This window comes from Myripristis murdjan, chromosome 4, assembly GCF_902150065.1.
Source record: "Myripristis murdjan chromosome 4, fMyrMur1.1, whole genome shotgun sequence".
NCBI lineage: Eukaryota > Metazoa > Chordata > Actinopteri > Holocentriformes > Holocentridae > Myripristis > Myripristis murdjan.
Window position 1 is genome coordinate 6,814,298 of NC_043983.1, and position 18,372 is coordinate 6,832,669.

The window sequence follows — 18,372 nt, forward strand, 5'->3', positions numbered from 1 at the left end:
GGTTATACAGCATGAGAATCCTGCCATCTTTTGCAAATGTCAGAAATGGAAGGAAAGGGGGGAAAAGGAGTAGAAGACGACAGACATGTCACCATAGCCCCTTTAAGTCCACTAAGTCAACTATTTAGCTTTTCCAGTGGTGGACCCAAATTTTTTTTTTTTTTTTTTTTTTTTTTTTTTCTTCTTAAATAATTGAATTATATGAGCAGGAAGAGGAAAGAGTGTGGGCCAAGTGTGACTAATCTGCACATAGCGACACAGAAAGGAATTAAAAGCCCAGAGCAGCAACGCTGTGAGGAGCACCAACAAAGAGCAGAGCCATGCCAGCACCAGCCAGCGTAATGATACATACAGTACAGCTGGATCGAGTCCACGGCCGGAGAGAAAACCTGTGGAACAATGGGCAGGATAAGAAAGGCCTGTGTGGCTTAGCGGGCAGAGGACGATACGGACACAGTGAGGGTCGGGGCTTTGATTCCCACTGGGACCCCTCTCCTTCTGCGCTATAAGAGGAAGAAATAAAAAAAGTCGTATTTCTGTGTGGCGCTCTGGATGAAATTGCCCACGAGCTGGTGCATGATACTATTATACCGCAATCCAGACAAAAAGCATAGACGCACACACAAACAGACACATGTACATATACGGCACAGACACACCAGATTTAATCACCAAGAGGCACATACACTCATCAGTGCATCTCCCTGCAAACAAGCCCCCGTCTGTCCAAATGCATGCACAGTGAGCCACACACACACACACACACACACACACGCTTCAGCCCATACTTTGATGTTGATGCAATATTTTTAGAATGGCACATTTCATGTTTGCCCCCATTACTGCGATGCTTTATTTTCCCTCCATTTTCCGATTATCACTCCAGCGAGCGGCTGCGGCTGCAGTGTGATGAGGGGACCGCGGGGTCAAGGCAGATGAAGGTGCCAGAGGTTTTCTGAAAGGAGGCCGCCGAAATCAAAGAGCTCAGAGTGGCTGCACTTACCTCACGCCGTCTGCGGCAGTTGCTCGCTGGCCTTCAATCCCCATTTAAGATTAATTTGTCAGGGGCTTTTAGATGATTTTACAACTGGCCTTACATTGTTTTGCTTGGAAAAACAGCAGCTGCCGCGAGGCCCCTCGACAGTGTCAAGTGGCACTTCGAAAAGTGAGCCTAACCAGAGGCCTACTGTAGCGAGATAGCTAGCTGCATTTGATGTTGTTATTGTTCCGATTTGACACCATGCTAAGTGATCCCTGGGACTTTCCATGGAGACTCTACAGACTCTAAGTGCCCACTGTTGTGTAGACTGGAGAAACTAAAGACAGTTTTCCCATATCAAAGAAACCTTTGAGCCCATATTTCTACCTCTAATGTGGTTTAAAGCAAAAAAAAAAAAGAAAGGAAAAGCTTCCACCAAACCATGTCTAGTGAAGTTGCTGTCAGTCTTTCCTTTCAATGGAAGTGAAAACTAGTTGGGATAAATGGCTCCAATTGCTAGTTCAGCCCATTTCAGGAAATGTTAATTAAAGGTTTTGCAGGCCTTACAGTGTGACTAATACCATGGCTAAGGTGGCAATTTGAGGCTGAGCCAGGTAATGTGTGCCACTCAAAGCTAGTCACAGCCAATGTGTGTGTGTCATTCCTGAATATGAGCAACACATGCAGCCATCTTGTTAACAGGGATGTTGGATGCATGCAGGTCTGAGAGATGCTACATTCTGCCAGGGTCGGGGGCAGAGCGGAAAGCAAAAACAAACACACATCACTGTGCTCCGGAAAGAGAGGCAGGCATATGTAAGAGTAACCCCAGCAGAAACAAGTAGTTCAAGGGAAGAATAATAATGGTGACAAAGCTGGAAAGTCAAGCAAGTCATATGTGAAAGTTTCCTCCCTCACCTCTCTTTGGTGCGACCACTCGGGGCGATCGCCCGCTGAATTCATGCTCGGTCGACTTTGGATCGGCAGTCACGTCCGTCCTTTAAAAACCAGCACGCCAAACATGGCTATCAGCTTTCCTTCAGCCGCTGTCTATCAATGTCATACTGGATCAACAATGCAGAACCCTTCTTGACTCTCTGCTCCCCTGCTGCACAGCTGCAACCCCTCCACCTCTACTCCCCCCTCTGCCTCTCTCACACACATACACACACACACACACACATACACACATACACACCATGCACATGCACAGAGTATTGTCAAGGGCAGGTTGTGAACTCAGGCGAGGTGTAGTTGACTTATTTATTTATTTGTGTAACAGGCGCAAAGATCAATATGAGTATTCTGCTGTGGAATAGCTCTGGACTGTCAGGAGACAGCTTAGACTGACGCAGCTTGGGACTGCTCACCCTCCCCATCTCACTAGGCTTGGGCAAGGTGTACATGTGTTCACACATGCGCGCACATACAAACACACACACACACACACATACACACACATACACACACACAGAAAGTTTATGGAAAACTTCAGTATTGGCAGCGTATACCCACAGATATACATGGCAACATGCGCATGCAGCTTTTAAGAACTGTCTGGCAAACAATACTGCGATAACGCATGTGCATGCACACATATACACGAGCATGTGCACGCACGCTAATGCACGCACACGCATGAAGTCACAGATACAGCGTGCACAATGCTGGCGCAAGTGATGAGTGCATGGAAATGATTATACAAGCAATAACTGACAGAGAAGGTCATGATGCTGGATTCAAATTGAGTCACACTCCACTCTTTGGATGCCAAGTTTCCTAGATACTCAATTCAAATGAGATTCAAATCAAACAGCCTTACACCACTGATGGGGTCAGCAGTAAGCGCATTATTCTGTTATAATAGGAATGCTGCTGCTGTGGCGTAGGAAGTGAAAACGGATCCAGATTGGCCCCTCCGTGGGCTGCACTGTCAGCCTAACCAATGCAGACATGACAAACACAAATTTCTGCAGCCATTTACAGCGAGACGGATGACACTTGAAAACCCGATGATTTATTTATTTTCTCTCTGGCAGAAGAAATGGCTTTCTGATGAGTTCTTAATATCCTTTCCCTTCTAAACTTTATCCCCTCACTCCCTCTACAAGAAATAAAATGCAAGGATACTTTTCACAAAACATCTCTTGCCTCTTTTTTTTCTTTCTCTCTCTTTTTTTTTTTTTTTTTTTTTTTTTTTTTTTTGATACCACAATTTAATTAATTTGTCATGACCTTGAACCTTCCTCCTTGCCAGGTTTTGGGTGAATTTGAAATGCAAAAAAGTAATTAAAAGATAGCCTGAGCCATTAATTTCTCTCTGCATGCACACTTTAAAAAATGAATGCTAACTCTGAGGATGCAAATGCAGGATGGCACGCAGAACACAACAGCAGCTGTAAAAATTAATTTGTGTAATGTAACCATTTATTAATCACACTCTTTTCAGCAAAAAAAAAAAAAAGCAATGCTCTTTTTAAATTTTTGACATAAATTACAAGCTGTTCATTTGAGGGACGGGACTTAACATTAGAAATGGGTCACTCAATCATCGGCACATCATTTTGATTTGACTCTTTACATTATTTTTAAATGATATGATTTTTATGCAATCGTGATACATCTCATTCACCTGGAAAAAAAATCCAGTTCTTCCATAATTACCATGCAGAGGAAACTTACAAAGTTAAATGGTTACATCATGGTGATTTTTAACCGCTGATTTTATATTACAATAAGCTCTTGTACTCTTATGAATGAAAAAATGAAATGAATTTTTTTTTTTCAAAATATCATGACCTGAAAAAAAAAAAAATGAACAGATTAACCTTGATAAAAGTGAAATAGTCTGAATAGTCTGAATGAGGGTTAAAGCATCCCACCCAAGCTGGCACCTGGTCCCCTTGTTTTGCTGCACTGCACACGTGCTCTTATATGAACTATTTGTATGTGAAGTACATTCCCTTGTGCTCTGCAAATTTCCCCTATGGGAGATCAATAAATGTACATCTTCTCGTAGATCTTATTTTATTTTTTAGACAAGGTGATTCAGATTTCAGACTTAGGGTGTGAGAAAAACACGCCTCTTGACCTGATAGATACTGAGAAGTCATTTTGCTCTCCTTGATACCTTGGGAACCAAAACACTCATATCAAAAAGTTGAAATTGGCAGCTGGGACTGAAGGAGCCATCATGCTGACCCCCCGCCTCCTCCATCTCCCGTTTTGCAGGAACACCTCTCAGTTTCACTTAGAGAACAACTCCCATCAAATATGGGCTCCATCATCACCGGGGACGACAGGCCAATATGCTGGACGCCGCTCTCACCGGAGAGAAGCACCGGCGCCACAACGACCCATAACAATACCCTCCGAAAACACCGAATTCAGAAGGGACAGTGTTTAAGAGGCGAGCTGACTCTCTTCAAAGCTCTTATTACACTTTTACATTAAATCTCAGCTTGAGTGTCAGATGAGCTTCCAGCCCTCTCCTGACACAGCGCGACAGTGTGTAGAGAGAATAAGTGAGGGAGTGGGAGAGACAGCACAGGTGTCACAACAGGAAAAAAGCAACCACTTCCATTTTGCCAGTGCCTGGCACACTCTCCAGCATCTCCATTAAATGGGACGAGCGCAGAAGAGTTATCCCTCCGGCCATTCTCGGGTGAAGGTATTCTGCCCAAACCCTTTGCTTTGACAGGAAAGGAACAGGATGTTATTTTACACTTAATTGCAACTGTCAGCAGGTACCATCAGCTCTGAAAGAACAGTAATGTGACATGATTACAAAATAAACTCCTTTTTCCCCCCACCTTGTGAAGGACATCTGTAAGGCCCATTAACATACTGTATGGTAAGCAGTGGAGCCCAGCAAGCGAGTGGGAGCACAGCGCCAGCACTGCCACCTTTGAAAAAGACAAACAAAATATATTGCCTGCGCTGACGGGGGACGGTAGGTGCACGGAGAAGCATGTGTAGTAGTTAATGGTATGTCACCGACGGGGAGGAGAGGTCAGACCAAACAACTGCACAGGGAAGCTTACTGCATCACAGCAAACACACTCCCCCAACAACAAAGCCTGTAATGGGGGTGTATGTCATCACTTTGGATTGTGTGGAATAAATTCACTGGTGGCCAGTATGCCCAATGCAGTATCTGGTCAAAAGAAATAAAGAAAAAAAATATATAAACACACACACACAAAAAAAAAAGCCCCTCCAAAAAAAAAAAAAAAACAGATGCGCCTCAGTGAATCCATAAATAAAATCTGCTGGCTGGTCCTTTTTCTCTCCTTTCATCAACTACTGTGTTATGCACATCTTGCCTTTGAAAATGAGGAATAGGAAAGTAAAAAGATGGATAAAGGATAGTGTGGACGCGCAACTTATTCCCTCCACTACTACATCATTAACTGCTAGAACAAAAGACAGGGGAGGAACTTTAGTTACTTCAACTATAAGCTGCAAGTAGAACTTACAAAGGAGTTGAATCAAAAGGTTTGGTGTGCTGTGAACGTTTCTGTGTAACAATATGAATTCCGCCCATGCAGCACAGGGTTATTTAGTCCAATATTCAGCTGGTTGTTATTGCAATTGAGAGCATCTCTCATTACCCTTATAGCTGGGAAAACAGTGGGCATAGCAACTCTGCACAGAGCAATGGTCTTATTATTTGCTCTGATTTCCCAGGGTTCCACATTCCCGGCCGCTGATGACTGCAAATGACAGAACCACCCGTGTCATGTGTTAAGTCAGGGTTGAGGTCTTCATTTAACTGCTTAAGCATTTTAACAAGGACGGTCCATCTGTAGGATTTCACTCATTAGCGCATCTGCTCCCGCAGAGACAGGAACAATGTGGCGGAAGACCCCGAAGACTATAACAGAGCGAGTGTGACTTTCTGCCTCGTCAAGACGGATGAAACATTATCCCACACGAGAGACACGGAAACACAAGTTTGAGGGAGGATTTAAAGCCAGGCGCAGGCGCCAGAATAAGAACCTCAGATAATACATCCTCTCCTCCCCAAACAACTCGCTTTATGCGAAATTAACTTTGAAAACATTGATAATTAATGCATCCTCACATATGAGCAGGAGACATGGAAGTCCTTCAAAATTGTGCAGGGAGAAGGTCAAAGAATGACATCAAAGGGAAGTTTTCCTCTTTTTTGCAAAGTAATAAAATCTTTAAGCCGCATGGGGTGCACCAACATGCGCACATGCATTTATAAAAGAAGAAGTTAGAAATGTTAAGGGGAAGATGTAAACGTGCCCTGAATATCTCAAAACTCATACCTAACCATGCCGACCAGGATAAAAAAAAATATTTAATGCATTTTGAGTGGATGCAAATCTACCCCAAGTAGTGAAATATCCAGTTCCAAATGACCATAACTGTCTGATCAGCAGCGACTATAAATACTTGTGCATATAATACGCTATGATATGTCGCTGATATTCTCTTCTTACCACTAATGAACAATGCACAACACAAGCGCATGCCTTTGGGTTTTCTAGTTGCTCGGCATTAAATGGATATAAAAGGACATACACTCCTCTGTGCGCAAGACTGACACATTCACTTTCACATCTCGAAGCGGGTAGGTGGATCATGATCCCTGTCTTGGTAGCTCTCTTGTTTCTCCTCCCAGAGGATACCATTGACTTCCGCAGCAGTGGAGCCTCCTACTGCACTCGGTTACTGCAGGCTATCTGGCCCCAGTTCAAAGCCTCACACAGAGAGAGAGAGGGAAGGAGAGAGAGAGTCTCTTCCAGAGGGCCTGTTCTGCACACTGTTCAACAGGCATGTCTTAATATCACAAAACCCCTGCAGGACAGGCTCTGCTGCAGCTCCGAGCCCAGTCAAATAAAATGTGATCTTATAAAATACCTGATCCAATAAAGTGTCTCAGCATAGGTAAGGTAAACGACGATGGGGAATGAACAATAAATTAGAGAGCGTTTGGATTTAGCATTTTGTGAGGAAATTCATCAGTGCTAAGTGCTCTCTAAAGTCAAATTTGTTTTTAAATGCAGAAGCGCTCCGTTTCTCTGTTGGATGAACCGCTTAGACTTTATGGTAAGCACATAAACATGACATGAAATATACTGCACTAGCATTATATTATTGGTCAATAAATAGAGTGTTACTGTACACTGATTGCAGCTTCCTCTGGGAAATGATGGAGAAGTGGAGCGTCGTGGTCAGACGGTGGACACAAACTGGCTTGCAGTACTCTCAGTAACACGTGTACTTCCCATTGTTTGAAGCAACCGCACGCTGATAAGGTCTTGGATAGCACTGCAGTTCAAGTGAACCACAAAAGGCTTCCTTCCTCTGCTCTCCAGCCTCCCACAGTGAACTGAGAAGCCCAGTGCAGGGTTCAAATGCAGGGAGGAATTCTGGGAACGAGGACTGGGGGATGAAGATCGCAGTGGGTGAACCTCCCGGTGCCGGATTAGACGCAGAGCTGGGCCAAAGAGCCTATGAAAATGTTTTTTTTTTTTTTTTTTATGCATTTGATTTGATCTGCTTACAGTACAACACAGGTAGGCCTTGTTGCATCATGACATCGGCAAAATAAATTCAGTCTATTTGCAGCAGATGCGAGGCTTGTGTGGAATTCAATGGCCAGACCTTAGCAGTGAGTAAGATCTGAGCTGTTCTGCCTCATAACACACACTGACCACAGTATACTGTATCTGTGGGTGTTGGATATGTTTGTTTAAGCCCAATGACTAAACAATTGTCTGTGCAGGTGCTAAGATTACTGGCTCACCCCACCCACATGCACATTTTTCCAGTTTTTCACATTGTCAGGCAAAAAACAAAAAAAACAAAAAAACAAAACAAAACAAATGAGCCAGCCAAAGCAGTATTATTTTGCATAATCATTTATAACAGTCCAACTAGATCTCTGCTCTCATTAGCTAGCGATCTTACTCAGCCTATTGTGAAAATATGACTTTTATGTTTATGTCTCCTGGGCTATTGAAAGCTGTTGCTGCCAAAAAAAAAAAAGTTAATAAAACTCATAAATATGATTCAAAGAAAATGAAAGTTGCTGTGGAGTAACAGGGAAATTTCACCAGGATTAACATCTGGATTATGTTAATGTGCCTTATAGTTTCATTTGTGGCCTATTTTTTGCTTATGGCACTGATTTTAAAAATGATGGGAAAAAAACGCATGTGAGAAACACGACCATAAATCTCCCTCTTTACCTAAGTATTGTGGCGTGGAATTGATGAAAGGTACGTTGTTTACATGTGAACCTGTGGTTAAGACAAATGCCTTTCCCATACAATCAGATTCAAAGACATAACACATCTCCGGGGGAAGGGTATGTAAGTCCAGTTCCCTCCGAACGGCCTTGGCCTCCTCATTCCTCCTCTCATTACCATCAAATCAAAACACCTTTTATGGTCGCGCATGGAATAGTCATTTCAAGGGTTCCTCCCATCTGAGAGGTGAGCCCTTGTAAAACCGACTGAAGCGATGAGTGCTCGGCTGGCTTCGTAACGGCGGAGTCAGTCAAATGTCCAAGACCCTCTGAACAAATGTCAGTTACATTAAGAGAGCAGAAAGCCCGCGGAAGAGGCACTTTGAACTTCCAACCCAAAGCAAATATGAGAGACACCCCCTAATCTGAGCTGCGATTGTTCTCTGTCTGTTTTGCAAAGCCATTTATCATCTGCCTGCACTTTTACCCAGCCGGTGGAATTGGTGATTTTGCCACAAGTTAGTGTGTAATATTGCTCTAAAGGAGGCTGTCATTGCGCGGCCTCATCTCAGGGATACAGAGACACTTACAGAGAAGAAGCAGACATGCACGTCTTGGAGCCGTCTCTCTCTCTCTCTCTCTCTCTCGTTCCCAAGATAATATTTCATCCATGACTCCGACTGAGGTGGAGCAGGTTGGAGCAGAGGAGTGCCGCCTTTTATCAGAAACGACTAACAAGAGAAATTTTAGTGCATGGCATAAAGTGATCTATTGACCAGGAAACCAAGCCCTGGATTAAGATTTGCTGTGATCCGAAAGGTTACTATGTCTGAGACAACGCCAAGCTGCTATGTCTTCCTCCTTTGATAAACTTTCCCCGTCAGGAGGTTTGATAACGGCTTAACTGAAGACGACAGTTTTATCAGACCTTAACGCCTTAAAAACCCTAATGTTTCGCACTTGAACGCGGAGGAAACAAGTGCACTGCGGTTTGTGGGAAAGGACGTGGCTAACAACCCGAAGTGTGTGTTATGTGCTTTTGTTCTTTTTAAGCAGTCGAGCTGGGTACCTTCATGACCCACAGTTTGCTTACTGAAAAGAAAAGTCTTCAGGGAAATACTATGGGATATGGAAATTAATCTTGGATGGCACGATGAAAACTTACTTGACAAATTACCATCGCCTGCATGTTTCTCCACAAAAGTTAAACCCTTATGCTGTTTTAATGAACCTTAAAAAAAAACGTGTGGCTACAGTTAAGCGTCGACCCCTAAGCTGCTTACAAATACGGCAGTCTCCCTGAGAGGCATCATTAGGGTAAATCAGTCAATACAAGCCTACTTGGAGAATAGTTTGCGGAATAGGCGCTTCCACTGATGAACCAGTCCATGTGAATAATAACTAAGCTTGACTGGTGAACCTTAAAATATTAACCATTCATTCACTTTTCCATCTGGTTAGCTCTGATGGCAGCTCGCAGGAGTAATTTAGAGAGAGGGTTTTTCAGGAGTCGTTATCAGAGAGGATAATCTTTGGAAGGCCGCGGCAAGTGGAACGACCATGTGTGGTGACCACAACGCTGCGAGGAAAGCAAACGTCTCTTGTCCGGTGTTATTACACTAAAACAACACCATTAAATCCAAAGAGGGGAAATGCATAAAAAAGTGCTTTGTGGAGATCTTTTTTGGCTTCCCACACATGCTCGATTTGTATAAATTGGGCACACACCAACCTTTTCAAAAGTGGAAATAATTGCTCAGACAAATAGAGAGGAGAAAAAAAAACTGAAGGGCAGTAGTAACAACCAACAAGTATGTGCTTTGGTCCTTGGAGCGTAAATGTATTGAAGTAGGGAGTGTGGTATCAGGCTCACCATGGCTGATTACATAGCTTAATGGTCTTGGCTTCACCTCGTGTTTTACAAGCCCAAATGGTCCCAGTGGTCTGATAAATCAACGGCATATCGAGTCAGATTGCTCCAATGAACTCTTTCCATTCCCAGGTTGCTAACTAGAGGAGTACACCGACGACGAGGCCAATATAAATAACCCTCCATCCTGCAGCCCACATTCAAGAAACTCTGATTTTTCTCTTTTCTTTCTGAGGAGACATATGGGGCGCGCTTCCCAGCTTGAAACTTTGTGTCTCATTGCAGGAGACAAAGTCTCGGAACAGCTGAATAAAGGGCGTGACGGCTTGGCTCTTAATCTTTAATAAAGCACAACACAAAACCAAGAAAACATCCAGCGCTCTACAGGTGGTCTGTGGGAGAGAATGGAGCTGTGAAAAGGTTACTGCTGACAGTTCAGCAGACGGCTCATTATGTGTACAGAGTCGTCCTGTCTCAGAGCTCTTCTCATGCTAAACTCACCCTCGAAATGTAAACATTTATGTATTGTCGAGAAAGGCAGCGTTATCCGTGGCTACATTTAAACGGACAGAGCATTCTGTCCAGTGGAAATACCCCACTTAAGTTCTTATTTCATTTCTGAGTTGAAGAGTTTGCATGCAGCTTTGATGCTGTGCACTTGACTGAACTATGTAACAAAATAATCCTGTCTATCTGTAATGTCCCTACAGATTGACCACCAGTAGTAGTCCACCAGTAAAGACTTAAAGGGCCATGCCAGTGATTTTGAATGTTTGGCCTTTTTACTACAGTTTACCCACATTTTACATTGCAAGACACTATTTTGCAAGGTTACAAAAGATTTCACAACACATTCTGAAAATCCCCCATTTTTCAAATTAGAATTTTTGGTTGACACATCCTTATAATAACCTTATAATGTTCTGTGTCTGCAGCCAAAGTCGTTGCCATTCATAAACCACAAAAATGATAATTCCCTGTGTAAAGAAATCTTCTCAGACTATTTTCTGGCAGAGGCACCATTTAGAAGAGCAATCGGTAGCGCAGCTGGGTGGATGTTCCACCTAAAGGGAAACAACTGTTCTGTAGAAAGCAAATTTATCAGCACTTTGTCGTCAAATTCACAGTCCAACATAATTCACAATCTTTGTGCAGCTCTTGTCAATAGACGTGCTCCGGCACAAGCGCTTCTGCTATTTCCAGCAATCGAGTACACACGGGAGCTGTGCATTCCCACTCGCAAGATATGAGAAAACAGATGAGCCGGTTTACCACATAATTTTTATGGCCACTTTGATTATAAACTATCAAATTAATGGTAGCATTATGTTCTCAATATCTTCATGCATTGGTGCTTTTTGTCTTCTGGGCTACATTTACTGACAACACAGCTTCTGAATGCTGTTTGTCAGTGGAAAACGACCACAGCCTACTGTTGTCAGATGCCCCTGAATGCACCACCAGGAGGGTTTTCATGTCCATTCAGAACTACTCCGCCCAATTTCAAGTCATCAAAACACAACAGTGCTCCTGCTTTAGGAAAACTAATGTGGACGACTTTATTACGGTGATGGAATGCCGGTGTGAGGAAAGTTTGAAGTCTCTGAAAGTTCATTTTTATATCATTGTGGGATAAATGGAAACCAACGGCTGTGGGGAAAAAGTGGGGAAAATCATATTGAAGCTCTCAAATACAGCTGCTTACTTTTGGAAAAGTTTAGCAGAAACGTTTAGTACATACATTTTTAGGTAATATGTGCAAACATGCAAAGTCACTGATAAGATCCTTTGAGAAAACAGCTGCCAGCTAAGCCCTATCTATTTGATTCATTTCCCCTGTGCTGCAAATACAAAGGAAAGGATTGATGGTTGGAATAGTAGCTGCTTGTCTCCGTGTTTTTTTCAAAATGTGAGTTTACACAGATGTTGAAAATCAAAACGGAGGGGAGTATTGCACATTATTTACCTGCTACAGTAACCTGTGTAAGATGGGAGTATGCCTGGCAACTTAAGTGGGTTTCTTATAGATGGAGAATGAACTTCAACGGGTAAATCTGTACCACTTGCGATGTTTACACCTCTTAAGAGCGGAATTGTGCACGCATGGAAGCGGAGTCGGTGATACTGCTGAACAACCTCCATTCGTCATTGCACACAGAAGCTTGTGTTCATGTTTCTTTCATTCCCACACATTTCCACATCCAGCAGGCAACATGCCAAAAACGGAGAGGCACAGTTATGACTGTCAAGAGATGTCTGCATAATAGAGAATATGTTGTAATATTTTTAAATGAGAGGAAGCTTGCCTGACATTCTGTAAGACGTCGTATGATTTTTTCATGGGGATTTGAATAAGACATGAACAAGCATTTAAACCATAATCACTTTTAGAGATATTGTTGTTCTATGTGAATTACTTTCAGGGACTTTAAGACACCGGGAATACTTCTCTCCAAATGTAATCTGTTACAGATTAGCGATCTGCATTTTGTCAGTGACCAGATCTGCTTCTTGTCAGTAATGTGATCCGCAGGCATACTAAAACTCAGCTGCGTGATTAGATTACTTTCGGTCATATTGAAGCTATGCACAAATCTTTTTTCTCTAATATCCATGGAATATGCAGTTTTATAAACAAATTATTTCAATCTGCAGTGGTACCAACTGAATTTCAGTTAGACGTGCTATCATCATCAACTTGAATATATTCATATTTATTGTCTATAATCTCGCAGTCTAAATGACGTTTTCCCTCAAATTTTTTTTCTGAGCAACAGTAAGTTAAAGTATGATTTGACTGCTGAGCTATTAGAGGTAACTGTAACGGATTACCACTTTGTAATCAAATTACTTCCATCCCATTACATGCAATCTATTTTCAAGTGATTATTAAAATGAATAAATGTTCTTAAAGCTTGTGTAGGTAACTTTATTCTTTCATAATTTTGAAAACCACCATTATACATTATACAGAGGGCCTGATCCAAACTAAATGCACTGAGAAAAAAAACAAACAAAAAAAAAACCACTGCCCTCATTTTTAAAATCTAAATCAAACAGCCGTTCACCTTAAGGAAGTGTGTGCAGTACGTCGTTGCAGTACATTGTAGTACATGCAGTACATTACAGTATGTCTTGTGCTACTCTCCAAAACACTCTGCCTGGCCTACCTTAGCTACAGTACTTTGGCTTAGCTTACTGTAGCGACGGCTTGCCAGTTCCTACTTCCTCATTGCATCAGCATCTGCGCCACCCGCACAAGTGTGCATGCACGTGGGAGCGAATTGGACGAGGTAGTGAATCTCAGGTCGGTGCTTGAGCTGTTTTGAGTTCAAAATTCAGTCCGCCCACTCCAAAAGGTTACCTACACCCGCTTTAAGAGTTGTTATAGTCTCTCGCATACTACACTATATGCCACTTTAATGAGCGTCAGTCTCACTGTACTGAAAGTAACACTGACCTAGGATGGCAGAGGAGTTTCCATGGGGAGTCTTCTGGATAAGATTTGATATGGATTAGTGACGAGTCTTTGGAAGACGGCTGGCAACCAACTTCAAACTGTTTCTGGCACAGCAAGGAGAGGGCTTAAATCCAGACAACAATGATTCTGCTTCAAGTTACAATAGTGTAAACAGAAATGACTCTAGCAGAACGCAGTATGAAATTTAATCCTCCATTTAAAATATTCTTTGTAGCTCCGTGTGCTAACTGGGCTTGACAAGCTCCATCATTCCTCCGAGGCTGAGAATCCACCAAAACTCGCATTGGAACCGACAGTTTAACTTCCCTTGCTGACTTCAGAGCTTCTGCTCTCCATAAGAACAATCAATTGCCAGGCCATGACAAATCACACTGGTAGAGGAGGCAAACTGAACATAAATTCGCATGATGGCCAAAGGCGAAGAAAGCAGAAAATGTGCAGTCTAATTCTGAGCTTAAATCTCAGAGAATCAAGACCAATTTTAATGATATGTAATTAAGGCCTAAACAAATTTTCCCCAACGGATACGATTAATGGGGAACTTATTACGGGCTATGGCACCCAAGGGGGTAATACATTCATACTAATCTCATGGCTGTCAGCCTAGGGGCTTCATTGCTATTGAAATGCCTTCATATTAAGGGCAAGGAAAGACAGGAGGTGGAGAGAGTCCAGGGAGTTAAAATTAGAGGTACAATAAATTAGCAGCACTCTTGCTTATGAAGTGAAAACAAATGACAACCAGGAACTACAATGCACATCACAACACGCTGTGGCTGCATTTAAAGCCGCAGCAGTTACAGGAAATTCCCATCTACGTTAGGAGAGCGGGGAGAAAGGTCAAGTATGTTTAGGGAGCGTTTTGTCACAAATCGCCGGGCGGCTGAGCTAACAAAGTACAAAGATAATAATAAAAAAACAATACCTACAATATATGCTGCAGACAAGGCTATATCTTATGCATGTGTGTGTGTGTATGTTCGATTGCACGTGTGTATGTGAGAGCCTGTTTGTGTGAGTGGATACAGGAGCACTGGGCAGTACCGCAGCAACCCGCAGACAGACAGAATCACAACATCCACCGAGGCTGGGCAGTTTAGGAGTTACATTCCATATAATGATTATGTATCACCGGCGTATGACAAATCACCACTTTTGGCATTGTGGTTGCATTAATTGCTTGCACACAACCAGCTCCATTACCCCTGCTGGGCGGAGTTAAAAGCGTGCAAATAAAAAGTGCCTCTCAAATCCTTCAGTCTGCAGACAAACTGGAGACAGTGGCATTGACAAAAAAGTTAATGTCAGAAGTGGGCCGATGATTGATGACTCCTTACCTGGAAGCTTCTAGAGTGTCTGTAGCTCAGACACATTAGTCACATCCAGCGCAGAGCACACAGACCCAGTGCAGATTTTGATATCGAGACCGAAATGCTTTGCATTGTTTGACAGCGGATTTTTGTGGGTGAATTGAGAGGTGCATGAAAAATAGGGCACATCTTAATTTCAAATGCACATCTAATTATCGGGTATCCTTTGAATTTTTTTTTTTTTTTTTTTTTTTTTTTTTTTTGTCATTCACTGCAGAGATAGCAAACGGGCGATGGCATTGTCATCATCTGCAGTCACTTAAGATGTGTATAATATCGCTTCATTCCTTCTCTATCACTACAATGCTTTATTTGATAGAGATCATCATCAAATTCACATACATCAGTTCACTGCCTCGGCTTCCCAGTTAAGTGGATAAAATGGCAGAAAACACTTCAGTTTAATAACCCCTGAGTAAAGGTGGTCTCAAATCGAAAGATACCCGCAATAATTAGGATCAGTTTTCGTTAAGCTAGCATGAAGTCATTAACAAGTTCACCAGCTCTGTGGTCTAGGGAGCGTGTGGCAAAAAATATTTTTTAGAGGGCCTTCGCTGAGTTAAAAAAAAAAAAAAAAAAAAAAAAAAAGCGAGAAGCAGAAGGTTGTTTTCATGAGAAAGCTGAAAAGGAAGGCCTTGCCATGTCAAACAACACAGACGATAACGACAAACGACAGGCTATTATCACTGGTGCCGTGCCAATTACCGGATGCTAATTCAACAGAGTTAGTGCCAGTTAATTTCATCCTTTTCTTACTTCAAACCGTCCAAAGGTGATTTCTGGCTTGCGTGTGTTTTTACAATACCTTTCATATTAAAGGCTATAATGACCACCTCTGATGTCAGGAGATGAGAACAAAATGTCAAAAGGTCTCAGGTGCCTTCAAATGTTGCGAGGTCACTCTGTGTAAGGTCGCCCGCTGGACAAATTGATTGCATTGCATGGAGAGGTGTGATAAAGAAGGCAGATTTCAGCAATTACCTCAACCTGTGACTCGGTGGCTAAGGAAAGGCAGGCTTCACCCTGTGCTCCCGGGCTGTGTGTTCCCTCAATGTCATTTTTGCAGAAAGAAAACAGCCCCATGTTCCCTCAGTCAATAATTTACACCCCTCTGTTCTGTCAAGATAAATGCATCATCTGATATTCAGTAAATAATATCTGAAATTGTGTTTTTCCACAAGCTTCCTCCGAAGATATTGACAAAGATATTCTTGTTCACACACATTTTTTTATTGACCTTAGAATGAATAAAGTTGGTATTAATGCTTAACACTCTCTATATAATGATATTTACTACTAGCAGCATACACAGTCCTATGTTTCCTCAACATAAAAAGAAGAATAATGTCCATGTCCTCTTGTTTATTAATAAAAATACATAAAATGTTGGTATATGCTGAGTAAATGTGATTTGAAACAGTGCCTCAAAATGATATATGAGGAAATACACTGAAGGACCCTGAACATTTTTTTTACTCAGACATCCTAAAAAAATATTCCTGCATGAGCATTCATGAAAATGTTTGGGCCCTAATTTAATCCCTAAAAGAATTCCTAAAATACAGCACAAAAAAAAAAAAAAAAAAAAAAGAAAATACATTTTGCTGTTTCAACAGTATGTACCCCAGCCATCCTAATAAAGGTCACTCAAAAAAACAGTAGATCACCAGAATAAGCTGGGTTGCATGTAACCGGCCCAATTAACCTTATGGAGATCTCCATAAATGCTTCCTTCTGCTCGCTGATGAGATCATTTGCACAGTCCCTCCATACATCCCGTCGTTGTTTGTGTTATTGTCAGAAATGCCCTGTTTCCAACACTGAGAAGTACTTCCCCCATTATTAACAAACAAATTGCCCTACAGTTCCGTATGAGGGCTGCAGAGTAGATGCACATGGCTCAGTTTGCTTCCTAAACATCAAGCTAATGGGCTAAATTGCTTTCAGATTGAATGACCGGCATTCCTTCTAGGAAGTGAAAAGAAACTGGATAGATGAGATGATGGTGGAGACATGAGTTTGAATTTGTCAGTGCCACAATTACCTGTGTAATAGCAATAAACAGGTAGAAAGCATGCAATAATATCAACATATTTACAGTATCATGTTTTCATTGTGTGGTCGCTGATTCCCGGCTCAGTGAACGCGTATGATGTCCACCTTTTGAAATGAGGAAAACAAATACTCACAGCCGTGCCTGCACACATGCATGCACACAAACCACCCACACACCGAGGAAGAATGAAGATATCTGCTGAAGGCCTCATGCATATGACTTCAGTGTGTATGTAATCCCCTGAGACTTGCCTGTGGAGGTGGAACAACACCGGAGGCAGACAAGGATGAATAATCCCACTTGTTGACTTGCCTTATTGCTAAAGATATAGCAAGATGAAAGCTGCAAATGTTACAGTGGATGCTGGTGTTTGATTATTGAGAGAAGCGAGTAGAGCGGAGAAAAGTAAAAAGGAAGTTGGATTTTGCTATCTTAGAGGTGACTCTTTGGTGGGGAGCGAGCCTCCCGGAGCTTGATGCAGGGATCAGCGCCAAGGCGTCATCTTCCAAAACAAATAAGGCATAGGATTCTCCCAAAAACCATATTATTAAAGTGTTGAGCATATGTTTTCAGTCTAATAACTCTATACTTACACAAGGCAAAAAGAAAGGCATTCTTGGGACTTGAGAAAACTAGGCAATGGTATTGAAAAAAAAAGAGAAGAAAAAAAAATCAAGTGACATCCTTTGGTGGTTACACCACAGTCCTCAAACAGCTTTGTCTTTGGGGCGGAGGGACATGCTGGCTTTTCCATTGCTAATGTGTTTTCCACTGCCTTTGTGACAGAGCCAGCATCTGTGTCAAATTATGTCCACAATACAAAAACATAGTAATGGCTGCATTGTGCTTTTTAGGGAGGTTTACTTTTTGCATATTCCTGTACGGCCTGTTTTGAAAACCCTGTCACCGATGCAAGCCCAATCAGAAAACACCTAATAACATTCATTGACAGTAATCAGAAGGATATGTTGCAATCACTGCTACACAGCAAGAGTCCTGCTCTCTGAAAACAGCATGAGGTCCAGCTATCGCACAGCCAGGAGCGCACCCTCCACTGTCGAAATCAATGTTTTTTTTGACTTACTTATTAATAAACATGGCCAATTAAGTTGCAGAAACTATTTGCTAACACTTTGAATCAAGTTGGTCTTTAGCGCTGCAATAATACTGCATTTGTTGTGACACGTCTTAACGCGATTATAATCACATAATGTGATTTTTATGAGAACAATGATGCTGTAAAACACTATTTATGAATGTGCGCGTATGTGCATTTCAGCCAGCTTTCTTTTGTGGGGAATTAATTGTAGACACTACAAAGTTGATATTTTCATTGCATTTCCTTGTTTTTATTGAGGGTCTAAGGTTGGGGAATGTCAGGTTCAGTTATT